The sequence below is a fragment of the Choloepus didactylus genome, chromosome X (genome assembly GCF_015220235.1).
Source record: "Choloepus didactylus isolate mChoDid1 chromosome X, mChoDid1.pri, whole genome shotgun sequence".
NCBI lineage: Eukaryota > Metazoa > Chordata > Mammalia > Pilosa > Megalonychidae > Choloepus > Choloepus didactylus.
The window spans coordinates 125,388,691-125,404,627 of record NC_051334.1 but is presented as its reverse complement, the minus strand read 5'-3'; the positions used below and the strand labels follow the sequence as shown (position 1 = coordinate 125,404,627).

General features: G+C 35.3%; 1 protein-coding gene across 1 annotated transcript in view; it reads left to right on the top strand.

Moving 5' to 3' along the window:
* Positions 1 to 10,784, top strand: part of RBM41 (RNA binding motif protein 41) — a 204,971-nt gene extending 194,187 nt beyond the window's left edge. Inside the window, exon 8 of the transcript XR_005214517.1 lies at positions 10,732 to 10,784. The gene's annotated coding sequence lies outside the window, so the exon portion shown is untranslated. The remainder of the gene's footprint in view (positions 1 to 10,731) is intronic.
* Positions 10,785 to 15,937: the final 5,153 nt, after the last annotated feature.

Genomic DNA, 15,937 nt, shown 5'->3' with positions numbered 1-15,937 from the left:
CTGTATTGTTGATTTTTAACTCCACTATTTACTTCCTACAGGATCTAAAATACATAAACTGTAATGATAAATCCGTGGTTTTGGACTCAATGTAAAATATGTAATTTTTGACAAGAACTACATAAAGGTGGGGGAATGGAGGAGTATAGGAACACAGTTTATGTGTCCTATTGAAGTTAAGTTGGTATCAAAGAAAGACAAGATTGTTATAGATTTAAGATGTTAAATTTAAGCCCCATGGTAAACACAAAGAAAGTATCAGAAAATATGACCAAAGAGATGAAAAGTAGGGTAGGGGTTCCAAGAAGTGGGGGAAGGGGCAATGGGGAGTTAAGAAATGAGAGTAGGATTTTTGTTTGGGGTGAAGGGAAACTTCTAGAAATGGATGGTTGGAAGGTGATAGCATTGCAACATTCTAAATGTGATTAATCCCACTAATGGAATGCTAGGGAGGGGTGGAATAGGAAGATTTAGGCTATATATATCTTTCCACAATTGAAAAAAAAAATAAGACAGTCTAAATAGATGACAATTGAATGCCAAGGATGATCCTGGATGGGATCTGAGGTCGGAAGAGAGGAGGCTCAAAGGGACACAGATGGGACACAAGAAAAAAAAAAGGGAAATATAGAATGTAAGCTTTATATCAATGTTGAATTTCTTGAACTTCTTAGCTGCATTTAATGAGATTGCCTAAAATAATGTTCTTGTCCATGGGAAAGGTATATGTGAATTATATTGCCTGTTCAAAGATATGTGCAGCTTGCTCTCATATGTTCAGAGGACAGAGCAATAGATGATGGGTGGGAGGGAGGGAGGGAGGGAGAGAGGAAGGGAAAGAAAGAGACAGTGGTGTGACAGGATCTTAAAGGTGATGGATCGGGGTATCGGGGGAGGGGGGTCAGGGTATGATGGAGTTCTATGTATGGGATTTGTGCTGTTTTTGCAACTGTTCCTGTAAGATTGAACTTATTTCAAAATAAAATTTATTATAAAAAAATGAGGGACTGTTTAAAATATTTACAGATAAACAGACACTGAGAGAGCTCTTGGACAGGAGACCTGCTATGCAAGAAATACTAAAGGGAGCACTACAGACAGATAGGAAAATATAATAGAGGTTTAGAGAGGAGTGTAGAAATGAAGATTAGCAGTAAAGGTAACTAGAAGGGTAAAAAGAAAGAAAAAAAAAATAAGATCTGACATGTGAAATCCAAAAGGAAAAAATGTTTAAAGAAAGTAATGACTTTACAGTAATCACATTAAATGTTAATGATTAAATTCCCCAATAAAAACACAGATTGGTGGAGTGGATTAAAAAACAGGATTCATCTACATGCTGTCCACAAGACTTGCATAAGACACAAGGACAAAAAACAGGTTGAAAGGGAAAGGTTGGCAAAAGATATTTCCTGCAAACAACAACCAGAAAAGAGTAGGGGTAGCTATACTAATATTAGACAAAGGAGACTTCAAATGTAAAACAACTAAAAGAGACAAAGAAGGACATTATGTATCAATAAAAGGGGAAATCCACTAAGAAGGCATAGCAATCATAAATATCTATGCATTGAGCCAAAGTGCTCCAAATAAATGAGGAAAACACTGACAAAACTGAAAGGAGAAGTAGACATTTCCACAATAGTAGTTGGAGACTTCAATACACCACTCTCATTGATTGATAGAACATCCAGACAGAAGATCAATAAAGAAACAGAGATTTTGAATAAAATGATAAATGACCTAGACTTGTCAGATATTTAAAGAACATTGCACTCAACAACAGCAGGATATAAATTTTTTCTGAAGTGCTCATGGATCATACTCCAGAACTGAACACATGTTGGATCACATCACAAGTCACTTAATTTAAAAAGATTGAATTTATATAAAAAAAACTTTCTCAGATAATAATGGAATGAAGTTAGAAATCAATAACAGGCAGAGTGCTGGAAATTTCACAGATATATGGAGGCTAAACAACACATTCTTAAACAAGTGTGTCAAGGAAGAATTTATACCAAGCATTCAAAAAATAATGAGTACAAATCCTGCTCAAACTCTCCAAAAAATTGAAGAGGAGGGAAAGCTACCTAACTCATTCTATGAAGCCAAATCACCCTAACACCAAAGCCAGACATAGATACTATGAGAAAAGAAAATTACAGACCAATCGTTTAATGAATATAGATGCAAAAATCCTCAAAACAATATTTGCAAATTGAATCCAGTACCACATTAAAAGAATTATGGACCATGACCAAGTGGGTTTTATTCCAGCTATGCAAGGATGGTTCAACACGAGAAAATCAATTAACATAATACACCAAATCAGTAAACTAAAGAGGAAAAACCACATAATTATCTCAATTGATGCAGAAAAGGCATTTGACAAAATTCAACATCCATTCTTGATGAAAACACTTCAAATGATAGGAATAGAAGGAAACTTCCTCAACATGATAAAGGAAGTATATGAAAAACCCACAGCTAACATCATACTCAATGGGAAAAGACTGAAAGCTTTCCATTTAAGATCAGGAACAAGACAAGGATGCCCACTGTCACCATTGTTATTCAACATTGTGCTGGAAGTTCTATACACTAGTAAGGAGCAATCTGAAGAGGAAATAATGAAAAAAGTTCCATTTACAATAGCAACCAAAAGAATAAAATATTTGGAATAAATTTTACTACGGACAAAAAAGATCTATACACAGAAAACTACAAGAAATTGCTAAAAGAAATCATGGAGGACCTCAATAAATGGAAGGCCATACCGTGTTCATGGATTGGAATAGTAAATATACTTAAGAAAATTCTACTCAAATTAATATATAGATCCAGTGCAATACCCATTAAAATCCCAACAACTTACTTTGAAGAAATAGAAAAACCAATAATCAAATTTATTTGGGATGGCAGGGTGCCCTGAATAGCTAAAACTACCATGAGAAAGAAAAATGAAATGAGAGGTCTCATACTACCTGACTTTAAAACATATTACAAAGTTACAATGGTCAAAACACCATGGTACTGGCATAAAGATAGGTATTTTGACCAATGGAATTGAATTGACTGTTCAGAAACAGACCATCTCATCTACAGAGAATTGATATTTGACAAGGCAGTCAAGTCAACTCAACTGGGACAGAGCAGCCTCTTCACCAAATGGTGAATATCCACATCCAGAAGAATGAAAGTGGACCCTTATCTCACACCTTATTCAAAAATTAACTGAAAATTGATCAAAGTCCTAAACATTACAGCTAAGACCATAACACATTTAGAAGAAAATGTAGAATAATATCTTAAAGATCTTATGATGGGAGGTGGTTTTCTAAACCTTACACCCAGAGTGCAAACAATGAAAGAAGAAATAGATAAATGGGATCTCCTCAAAATTGAAACCTTTTGTGCATCAAGTGACTTTGTCAGGAAAATAAAAAGGCAGTCTGTGCAATGGGAGATAATATTTGAAAATCCCATATCAGATAAGAGTTTAATATCAGGAAATATAAACAGATCTTACAGTACAACAAAAAGATAAACAACCAATATTTTAAAATGAGCAAAAAACATGGACAGACAATTTTCTGAAGAGGAAATACAAATAGCTCAAAAACATATGAAAAGATGCTGAACTTCACTAGCTATTAGGGAAATGCAAATCAAAACCACAATGAGATATCGTCTCACACCTACTAGAATGGCCATTAACAAAAAAAACAGAAAACTACAAGTGCTGGAGAGGATATGGAGAAAGAGGTACACTTATTCACTATTGGTGGTACATCCACTCTGGAAGGCAGTTTGGCAGTTCCTCAGGAAACTAAGTATAGAATTGCTGTATGATCCAGCAATCCCAATACTAGGTATATACTTGGAGGAACTGAAGGTTAGGACACAAAAGGACATTTGTACACCAATGTTTACAGCAGCATTATTCACAATTGCCAAGAGATGGAAACAGCCCAAATCTCCATCAATGGATGAATGGATAAAGAAACTGTGGTATATACATATGATGGAATACTATGCAGCTGTAAGACAGAATAAAATCATGACATCTACAACAACATGGATGGACCTTCAGAATATTATGTTGTGCAAAATTAGCCAGAAACAAAAGGACAAATACTGCATGGCCTCACTAATATGAACTAACTAAAATACATTAACTTTGCAAGTTCAAGTTAACAACACAGATTATCAGGAGGTAGAAAGAGGGTAGAGATAGGGCAATTAATGCTGAAGGAGTTCAGAATGTTCAACAAGTTTCATTGTAAAGACTCAGAAATGGATAGCACATTAGTATGTGTAGCACATTAGTAGCACAATATTGTAAGTATAATGAACAAAGCTGAGTGTGAGTACTGTTCAAAGAGGAAGGCTAGGGGCATGTATGACATCAGAAAGAGATATAGAAGATAAAACTGGGACTGTATAATTTAGCAAAAGCTAGAGTAGACGATGGTGATTAAATGTAGGAATACAAGAAAGTTTTTACATGAGGGAGAACAAGTGAATGTAAATATTGCAAGGTGTTGAAAATGGGATGGTATATGAGAAAAATATAATCAATGAAAACTAGGCTCTATAGTTAACAGTAACATTGTAATATTCTTCCATTAATTGCAACAAAGGCAATACACCAATGCTAATGTCAACAGAAGGGGATATAAAGGAGGGGTATGGGATTCTTGTTGTCTCTTTTTTATTTTACTTTTTATTCTTTTATTTTTTCTTTTTTTCTTCTTCTTAGTCTTTTTTTGTGGGAGAAATGGAAACATTCTCATATTTATTGTGGTGGTGAAAGCATAATTATGTGATTATACTGGGATCTATTGATTGTTCACTCAGAATGGATTGCATGGTGTGCAAATAAAACTGTTTAAAAAATAAACAAAGACACAAGTGCTAGAGAAGATGTGGATAGAGAGGAAACCTATTCACTGTTGGTAGGTGTGATGGTTGGGTTCATGTGTCGACTTGGCTAGGTGGCCTAGCTGTCTGGTCAAGCGGGCACTGGCCTGACGATTGCTGTGAGGATATTTGAGGCTGGTTAATAAACCAACAGGCTGGTTTGTCAGATCATCAGTCAATTGACTGCAGCTGACTGATGACTCATCAAGGGGCGTGCTTCCACAGTGAGAGAATGCAATTGGCTGGATTTGGTCCGGGTGATCAGCCGGTTTGTTGGATCATCAGTCAATTGACTGCAGCTGACTGATGACTCATCAAGGGGCGTGCCTTCCACAATGAGAGAATGCAATTGGCTGGATTTGGTCCAGGTGATCAGTTGGAGGCTTATAAACCAGACGGTTAGAGAACCTTCACTTCTTCTTCTGCTGCTCAGTGAAGCATTTCCTGGGGAGCTCATCGAAGTTGCCGGTTCGTTTCCTGAGGAGTTCGTCAAAGTTGTCGGTTCGTTTCCCGAGGAGTTCGTCGGATGTCTTCCTTGGAGTTGACAGCTTGTTGACGGCTCTGCAGAATTTGGACTCGTGCGCTCCCGCAGTTGCGTGAGTCACTTTTACAATTTGATAATCAGAGACATCTCTCATTGATTCTGTTTCCAAGGAGAACCCTAACTAATACAGTAGGGAAGTAGAATGGTGCAGCCGAGGACAGTGTGGTTGTTCCACTAGAGGCTAAGTATGGGGTTGACATATAATCCTGCAACCCATTATTTTGGTATATGCTTGGAAGAACTGAAAGCAGGGACATGAATAGACATTTACACACTGGTGCTTATGGCAGCAGTATTCATAATTAGCAATGAATGGAGGCAGTCTAAGGGTACATCCATGAGTGAGCTGAAAGGCAAACTGTGGTGTATACATAAAAAGGAATACTGAGCTGGCTGCAAGAAGGAATGAATTTCTGAGACATCCAACTACATGAATGATACTTCAGGACATTTTGTTGAATGAAATAAGCCAGAAACTTAAGGACAAATATTTTAAGGCCTTTCTAGTATAAAATTACTATAGGTACGGCCTTTCAATATGAACAAGTTAGGGTGCTCACTGCCTAGACACTCCTGAATATGGAGAAAGAGATTAAGTGAGAGGTAAGGGTAATAACAAACAAGATAAGATTTAACAAAGGTCTGTGAATGCTGAAACTTTATATATGTATACATATGTATATATGTGTGTATATATATATATTATATATATATATAGAGAGAGATGTTGAGGTGTTGGAATAGCTGGAAGGAGGTAATGACATGGTGGAACTGTACCCTACAGCATCCTTTGAAATTTGCTCTATAGCCACTCATTTAATTATGCTTTGAAAGCCTTCACCTTTCTGTATATACCCTATATTGCATAACAAGGAAAGAACTGAAACTGTGGAACTGTAACCCATAACAATTTTTTAAATTACCTATATGACTGCTTGATGAGTTATACATTGAAAGTTAACACCTTTCTGCATGTATGTTATATTTTACAATAATGGAAATAGCTGAAGTTGTGGAACTGTGACCCATGACATTCTTTGAAATTTGTTCTCTATTTGTTAAATTGTACTTTGAAAGTTATCACTGTTATGTATATATGTTAAAGTTTACAATAAAAATGCATTAAAATTACTATAATGAGCAAATGCTGATAATTGAATTTGCGAGCATAGGTACCAGGGGATTGAATGTGGACAGAGATTGGGCAACTGATGATGCAGGAGTGCAGAGAGTTCAATGAGGCTTGTTGTAAAGGTTCATAGATTGTAAGCTCCTACAACAGTCACAACTATTCCTGAGTTCTGACTATTATTTAAGTGAAGTTTATTTGGTACATAATTTATATTCTTCTCTGGAGCACACTTTCTAATATAACCTGTATGGTCAGTTTAATTAAACAACATGGTTTCATGGAACCTAGAATGAGGAATGAGATCTTGTTATTCTGTACAGGTTTATATGATACCCTGATGCACCCCAGAGTACTATGAGCAGAAAATTAAAAAGTATTTGCAAAGCCCACTGGAAGGACTGGGGAAAAAATGTGGAAATATTAAACTCCCTCACCTGGAGAATTTCTGATATTCCTACAAGTATTAGGGAATCCCAATTTAATAAGTCAAGCCCTCAATCTTTTGGCTTGATCTTATGAAGCTTATTCTTGCAAAGAAGAAAATAAGCCTACTAATAATTATGCCTAAGAGTCACCCCCAGAGAACATCTTTTGTTGCTCAGTCGTGGCCTCTTTCTTTCAGTCATATCTGCAAATAAACTCACTACCCTCCCCCCTACATGGGTCATGACTTCCAGGGGTGTAAGTCTCCCTGGCTACAAGGGACAGGACTCCCAGGGATGAACCTATGCCTGGTATCATGGGGTTGAGAATGCCATCTTGACCAAAAGAAGGAAAAGAAATGAAACAAAATAAAGCTTCAGTGGCTGAGAGATATCAAATAGTCAAGAGGTCGGTCAATCTGGAGGTTATTCTTATGCATCATACAGATATTCCTTCTTAGTTTCTAGTGTATTTGAATAGCTAGAAGGAATTACCTGAATCTATTAAATGGTAATCCAGTGGACTTGATTCTTGGTGATAATTGTATAACTATATAGCTTTTATGATGTGACTGTGTGATAGTGAAAACCTGGTGACTAACAGTCCCTTTAACCACTGTATGGAAATATGAGTAGTAAATTAATGACAAAAATATATAAATAATAGGGGGAAATAAGGCATATGGAATGGTTTGGATGTTCTCTTTCATTTATTTACTTTAAATATATTTTTCTTTATTTTGGAGCAATGAAAATGCTCAAAAATTGATTGTGGCAATGAATGCACAGCTATATGATGATACTGTGAGCCACTGATTGTATACTTTGGATGGATTATATGGTGTGTGAGTATATCTCGATAAAATTGCATTTGAAAAAAGAACAGAGGGAAATTTCCCCTAGCTGATAAAGAATATCCATGAAAAACCCACAGCTAAACATCATACATAATAGCAAAAGATTGGCTGCTTCTTCTCTACGATCAGGAAAAATTCAAAGATGTCTTTTCTCACTTCTTCCCATCAACATTACACTGGGAGTTCTAACCAGGGTAATTAGACAAGAAAAAGAAATAAAACATCCAGATTGGAAAGGAAATAATAAAATTATCTCTATTTGCACATGACATGGTCTTGCAAATAGAAACTCCTTAGTATTCCATTAAAACCTATTAGAACTAAAACATACATTGAGCAAGGTTGCAGGGACAAAATCAAATCACTAAAGTCAATTTTATTTCTATATACTAGCAATGAAGAGGCTGAAAATGAAATTGCAAAAGAGTTCCATTTACAATAGATTACAAAAAATTAAATAGGTAGGAAGAAATTTAATGAAAGAAGTGTAAGACTTGCACAGTGAGAAGTACAAAACATCATTGAAAAATTAAACAAGACCTAAATAAATGGAAAGACATACCACGTTCATGGTTTGGAGGACTTAATATTGTTAAGATGGCAACACTCCCCAAATTGATTGCCACATTCAATGGGATCCCTAACAAAATTCCAACAGCCTTTTTATAGAAATGGACAGACTGATTCTTAAATCCATATGGAAATGCAAGAGACCCCAAGTAGCCAAAAAAATCTTGAAAAGGGATACAACAAAACTGGAGGGCTCACACTTCTGAATATCAAATATTATAAATTTGGAATAATGAGGACAGTGTGGAACTGACATAAGGATAGACCTATACATCAATGAAATAGAATCAAAACTCTAAAAATAAACCAGTATATATATGGTCAATTGATTTTTGACAAGGGTGCAATGACCATTCAATGTGGGAAAGAATAGTCTTTTCAACAAATGGTGCTAGGACAGGGGGATATCCATGAGAAAAGAATGAATTTGAACCCCAATCTCACACCATAAACAAAATTAAATCAAAAGGATCAAATAGCTAAATGTAAAGCTAAAAGTATAAAACTTTTAGAAGAAAATATAGACGTAAATCTTTAAGATCTTATATAAGGCAACAGTTTGGTGTAAATCTTTGTGATCTTGGATTAGTCAATAGTTTCTTAGATATGACACCAAAAGCACAACAGACATAAGAAAAAATAGGTCAATATAAGTTCATCCAAATTAGAAACTGTTGTTCTTCAAAGAGCACCATAAAAAAAAGTGAAAATATAATCCACATAATGGTATAAAGTATTGGCAAATCATATCTCTGGTAAGGATCTATTATCCAGAATATATAGATAACTTTTAATACTTAACAATAAAAAGATTAACAGTCCAATCAAAATATGGTCAAAGTATTTAAATAGATATTTCTCCTAGAAATATATACAAATGGTCAATAGGTCTATCAAAATATGCTCAACTGCATTAGTTATCAGTAAAATGCAAAGCAATACTACAATGAGATACCACTTCACACCCACTAGGATAGCTATAACTTTTTAAATGGAAAATAACAATTATTGGTGAAGAGATGGAGAAATCTGAACACCCACATATTGCTCATGGGAAAAAATGGTGCAGCCACTATTTAAAACAGTTTGTCAGTTATTCAAATTTAAACATAGAGTTACCATATGACCCAGCAATTCCACTTGTAGGTATGTATTCAAGAAAATTGAAAACATATGTTCACACCAAAACCTTTACATGAATGTTAATAGCAGCATTATTCACAATAGCCCCAAAGTAGAAATAAACCAAACATCCATCAACTGATGAATAAATAAACAAAATGGGATATACCCACACAGTGGAATATTATTCAGTCATTAAAAGGAATGAAGTACATCCATGATACAATACAGATGAACCTTGAAAATGTTATGCTAAGTGAAAAATGGTAGACACAAAAGGCCATGTATTGTATGATTCTATTTGTATGAAATGTCCAGAATAGGCAAATCAGTCAGGACAGAAAGTAGATTAGTGGTTTCCAAGAAATGTGGACAGAGGGGAATTGGGAATGACTGCTGACAGGTACAGGATTTCTTCTATTATCATATTATTTATTATAGAAAATAACATATATACATAAAAGTGATAACTTTCCAAGTATAATTTAAGAAGTAATTAGAGAGCAAATTTCAAAGAATATTATGGGTTACAATTCCACAGTTTCAGTTATTTCTTTATTGTGAAGTATAACATATATGAAAAAAGGTAATATCTTTCAAAGCATGATTTAACGAGTAGTTATATAGGAAATTTCCAAAAATGTTATGAGTTACAGTGCCATAGTTCCATTTCCTTATTGTGAAATATATATACAAAAAAGGTGATAAATTGTTAATGGGATTATAAATATCAGAGCTGTCTTGAAGGCAAATAAGATTGAAAGGGTTGTTTAAAGTTTTTCTTTTTGTGATGGTGTAAATGTTCTGGAATTAGATAGTGGTGGTGGTTGTACAACATCCTGACTATACTAAAAACTTTGTACTTTTAAATGGTGAATTTTCTATTATGTGAATTTTATCTCATTAAAAAATTTGGACACAAACTCAAAAGCTTGATGAGACCTACAACTTCCCTCTGCTCCTACTCTCTGTAGATTTATGATTTGATCAGCTTTAGAGATCCTATTAAAGTTGCATCAATTGGGGTATTGTCTGTGAAATTTATTAAGATATTGGCATAAAGAAATGAAAGATTACCCCACTGCCTAAGAGAGCTGGTTTGTGTCACATACAAGCCACCATCATAAGCTGTTTTCACTGGGTTCTGCTCAACTGTAGGAGAATTAAAGACCTTGAACACACAGCCTTCCAAGAGCTATAGGAAAAGCCAGTAGGCTTCATGCTTTGTTGAGGAGCAGCTAATGAACATCTTCAATTCCACGAAACTGGAAGACCCAGGTAAGCAGTAACAATGGAAAATGACTTATATTAGATGCATGTAAGTGATTGAATTCTTAATGAATTCCTGAAGATATGAAGGGGGGAAGAAGAAGTTGACAATCTTGATCTGTAAGATGTCCTTGTGTTTTGTGGGTATTGTTGTGCATAAGCATAAGTCATATTCCAACAGTTTGGGGTACCTTTTATGTACCAGACCCTGGAAAATGTGCTTTCTCCTTCAGTACCCATGAAAAAGTACTACTATTATTCTTATTATATCCATGCAAGACTGAGTAAAAAAGAGGTTAAGATGATCCAGGATTGGAATACAAAGCCCATGTTTCCAACCTCTTCCCCAAACCATCTCCATGGGTTCCCTAATTTGAACCAAGTCCTTCAGTCTCCCATGAGAATCTTAGACTGGATATTATTTGTAGGGATTCAGACACTGGATGGAGACAGTTCCTCTGGGAAGCAAGCACAGCACACAATGGTGCTGGCTTTTATACAAGAGCCAGTTCCCATATAAAGATTGGTTCCCTTTATGAGCAGAAAGCAAGCTGTGGCAGAAGCTCACAAGGGTGCATTGGAGTCAGATGGAGGATAGACTCTTAAGGAAGTGATGTAGGTCCAGTGAAGAGCAGATTTGGGCCCAAGAGAGCCACAGGAGACTTAAGAGCAGGAATTTCTGTGATCTGTACCCCAGGGCTCACCCAATAAGGATGAGATTTTAATACTGAGTCCTCATGTATCCTTACAGCCACTTTCCTTCCAGAGCTATCTTGTTTGAGTCTTGGTTCCTTGGTTTCAATCAACTGATCCTCACAGAGACACCGTGCTCCACATGGCAAGTGTTCAGTCTTCTTTTGGTCATACACTCTAAGGAATCCATTTACTCCTTTGAAAACTTTTCTCCAAAGGTACTCATTCTTCTGACAAATAACAAGTCATCAAACAAGATAAAAAATGCAAGCCACTTGAATTACCAGTTGCAGAAATGAAATATTCAAACCATATTTCCCCTTTTCCCCTTTTCCCCTTTCCCTGAAGCTGCAGTCCAGCTGCATCATTGTTTGCCCTCCCTCCTTGGCCTCCTATGTAACTCCTCTTACAGAATCAGCCACTCAGGAATCTTGTCTGTAGTTTCCATGTCAGATGAGATTGGGTCATGCATGACTGTTTTTTAAACCAAATAAAACTTTGAGCACAGATCTCAATAATACAGAACTTACATGTACTAAACATAGTGAGTATGAATATCAATGACATACAGAAAAGTCAACACAACTGAAATGAATGCACTATCATGTCTACTGATCCATGTTTTTGATGTAAAATTAAAGGAGAAATCAGGATAAAATCTTTCAAAATAACCAAAGCAGTCCATGTTGGTATAATAGGAATGAGACAAGTGCAGAAGGGTGTCATAACTGGCATCTGGACTTGACATTTAGGTCATGCCAATTGGGAATAAAAGCTACCAGACCTCTAGGTTTTGAGGTGATATGGTGAGAACCTATGTCTTCCAATTTGTCAATAGGGTTTGGCTGACTACCATAGATGGCCAGACAGGAGTCTCCTTTCTCTATGTGTGCCCCCTCCTATGATGCATATTTAGTTAAAAGTATGCTTTCTCAAAATAAAAATAGCTATTCTTCCTTAGGAAATCCCATTTACACTACCAGAACTGAGATCCAAATATATTTCCCGTAATACATGCCATGTTGGTGACACTCCCTTGATACATAATAGTCCCATGGAACAAATCTCTGCCGTACAAAGCAGATATTACAGTATCATTAGATTCTTTGCTCCTCAGTCTCAATTTGGAAAACTTTTGAGCACACAAGGAGAAGAACAATGAATTTAAAACAAAAATACCTTATGCTTACAGATTTCAGTCAAGAAGAAACCTATGCATTGCCACTTGGGTAAGTTTAGAGAATAATTTAAGGCTGTAAAATAAATACGGTTATTTTAAATGGGGAAGACTTTTAATGTATAGGCAGTAATATGCCTGCTGGTTATATGTGTGGGATATCTGATGTTAGGAAACTTGATTACAGTGCCTTCCTCTGACTCTTCAGCTGTGTGACCTTGAGCACAATTTAGTTGACCTAAGTCTCAGTTTCCTGATCTGTAAAATGGGTTAGGTATTTCCTCTTAAATACTCCCAGAGTACCTTTTACTGCCTTCATCTTAGTACTGATATAACTATGTTATAATTGACTGGTGACTTGTCTGTATTCCCTGGTAAGTCTGTAAATCTCTGGCTGTTTCACAGTAGTATTCCCAGGACTTAGCAGAGTGCTTGCTGTGGTGTATGAATTCAATAAATATAGATAGATTGATTGATTGCCATAAAAACTCTCAGTAATCAGGCAAAAAGAAGTAGATTGGATAAAAGTGATCCAAATCTACAGATTGGCTGACACCTAGAACCTCAACTGCAAGAATAAAAAAGAAACTGATCTCAGCACATAAAGTGAGGAAGACTAAATAAAGTTCAGCAGATGCAATGAGAGTGAAGTGTTGAACTGTGTGATGATGAAATACAGAAGGTCCAAGGAAGGGAAGAGAGTGGGTTAAGTGAAAATAACAGGTCTAAATGAGACTGGTTAGCTGGGAAAGATGAAATATACTCTTGCTCATTCACTGTAAACTTATTAGTAAATGGAATACAGTACTTTAAATTTTAAGAAGACATTTATTTTTAATTATGAAATATATAAAATATAAAAAACAACATAGCAGACATGTTCTAATAGCCAAGCATAAAGCAAAAATTGTTGCTATGTTTACTTTAGGTCTCTCCCAACAAAACATTATAGATATAGCTAAAGTTTCATTCCCCTTTCTACCCTCCCCAGAGGTAGACATCATCTGGAATTTGTTGTTTATCCTTCCCATGTATGGTTTTATACTCTTACTACATATGTATTCATAAAATATATATATACATATATTGCTTTTTGTGTGTTTTTAAATTTTCTTAAGTGGCATCATGCTATATGTACCCTTTTTCAACTTGCTTTTGATACTCAATATAATGTTTCTGAGATTCATTAATACATTAATACATAATCTAGATCATCCATTTTAACCCCAGTATGAGTGTATGGATATACCACAAATTATTTATCCAGTCTCTTATTAATGGTTGATGGATATTTGTGTTATTTATATTTATTTTTATTTTTCTATAAAAATGTGCTACAGTGAACATCCTGAAGGAGGAGTCTCCTTGGACATTTCATATCCTAGGGATTGTATTCCTTAGGTCAGACAACTAGAAGTGTCATTATTGAGCCTTAGGGAGTGCTTACCCTTAGAAGTGTAATTGCTGAACCTTAGGGAGTACTTTTCAGGTGCTTCAGAATGGCTCTTTAAAGTGGTGGACCAATTCACACTACCCCCCAGCAGTATGTGACAGTTCCTATTTCCCAACACTCTCACCACACTTGATATTATCGGACATTGATTTTTTTTTTCAATGAGATGATTGTAAAATGGACATCTCATTTTAATATGCATTTAACTATTTACTACTGAGGTTGAATATTTTTTCATATGCTTCTTGTCCAGTTGGTTCTTTCTCTGTGAATATATATAATTCACATATATAAATACCAATTTATATCCTTGACCCATTTTTCTATTGGGTTTGTCATGTTGATTTGTTGTCATTCTTTTTATATTTTGTGTACAAATCTATTCTATGGTTTAGGAATATCTTTATTCTGTCTATGTGCCTTACTCTTTCACATTTTATGGTGTTTTTTTGAATTGTTTGCATCAGCTGCTACCATTTATAAATCAGCATTCTGCGTATTTGAACATTGCTTCACAAATATTTAAAACAAATCATAAAGGGTTTAAATGTGGATTATAAGAAATTAACTAAAGTTTAGTAGAACTAGGGGAATTCTTGTCTTTTCCTCCTTGGGTGTAGGGAGAAAGAATAACATTAAAGTTACAATGCAAATTGTCTCGAGAAATTTCCTTGGCCTCCAAAATCTAGCTAGCAAACACTTTTATTTTTAAAATAAAAAACTGCCTTCCCTTTAAAATGGAGAGATCTTATTTTTTATTTAATGTTTTTCTAAGAGAAGTAGGGGTTTATATGCTTTTTTTTCATAATTCCTAGGTTCCTTATCACAAATATCTTTAAATTTTTTTTCATTTTCAAATTGTTTGATGATGGTATGTAGGAATACAGTTGATTATCAGTCATTATTTCTTCAAACATTGTCTCTTTCCTAATTACCTGTGTCTAGAATTCCAAAAAGAAGTATATTGGGCTTTTTCATTTCTAAAGTCTGTGCCTCTTAGCCTCTTGTTAATATTTTCTACCTATTTTTTTCTCCTTGCCTCATTCTTTATGATCTCCAAATATCTGTCTTCCAGGTCACCAGTTCCCTTTTTGATTTTCTCAATGGTCAAAGAACCATCTAGCTGTTCAAGCCTTAAACCAGGGGTCATCACTGAACTCTCTTATACCTCCCATATTAGCTAGTCACATCGGTCATATCTCCAAAATATCTAAGTCCACCACTTCTTGCCATCTCTCTTTCCACCACCCAGCACAAACTGTAACAGTATCCACCTAACTGATGTATAAGTGGGGTCAACTCTCCTCTTTTCCAAGCACAATATACACTAAATTAATATCACCAATATACACTAAACTGCAATAGCTCATCATCACAGGAAAAGCACTAAAATACTTGTCCCAACAGTTGGAAACCATCCTGTAAAAATACAGCTCCTCTCTGTAAAGTTTCTACTAACACCCTATTTCTTCACAGTATCCAGGTGATGTATAAGGACATGTATCACTGTGATCTGAAAATTCATGGGTAGCATGGCTTCCCCTCCAATTTAGGAATCCTGCTTAAGCAATGTGCAAAAGTAATAATCACAGAGGTTTTGACTATCTGGGGGAAAGAATAATGTTGGAAGTTTATTTACACAAGTTTGTAAATCCCATATTATTTGGGGGTACACATAAATATAAAAATAAAAAGTCTCAATACCTAAAATTAAAAGTCAAGAGTAATTTAGGTAATAAATGGCCCATAATAAAAACAAGATGATTCTGTCT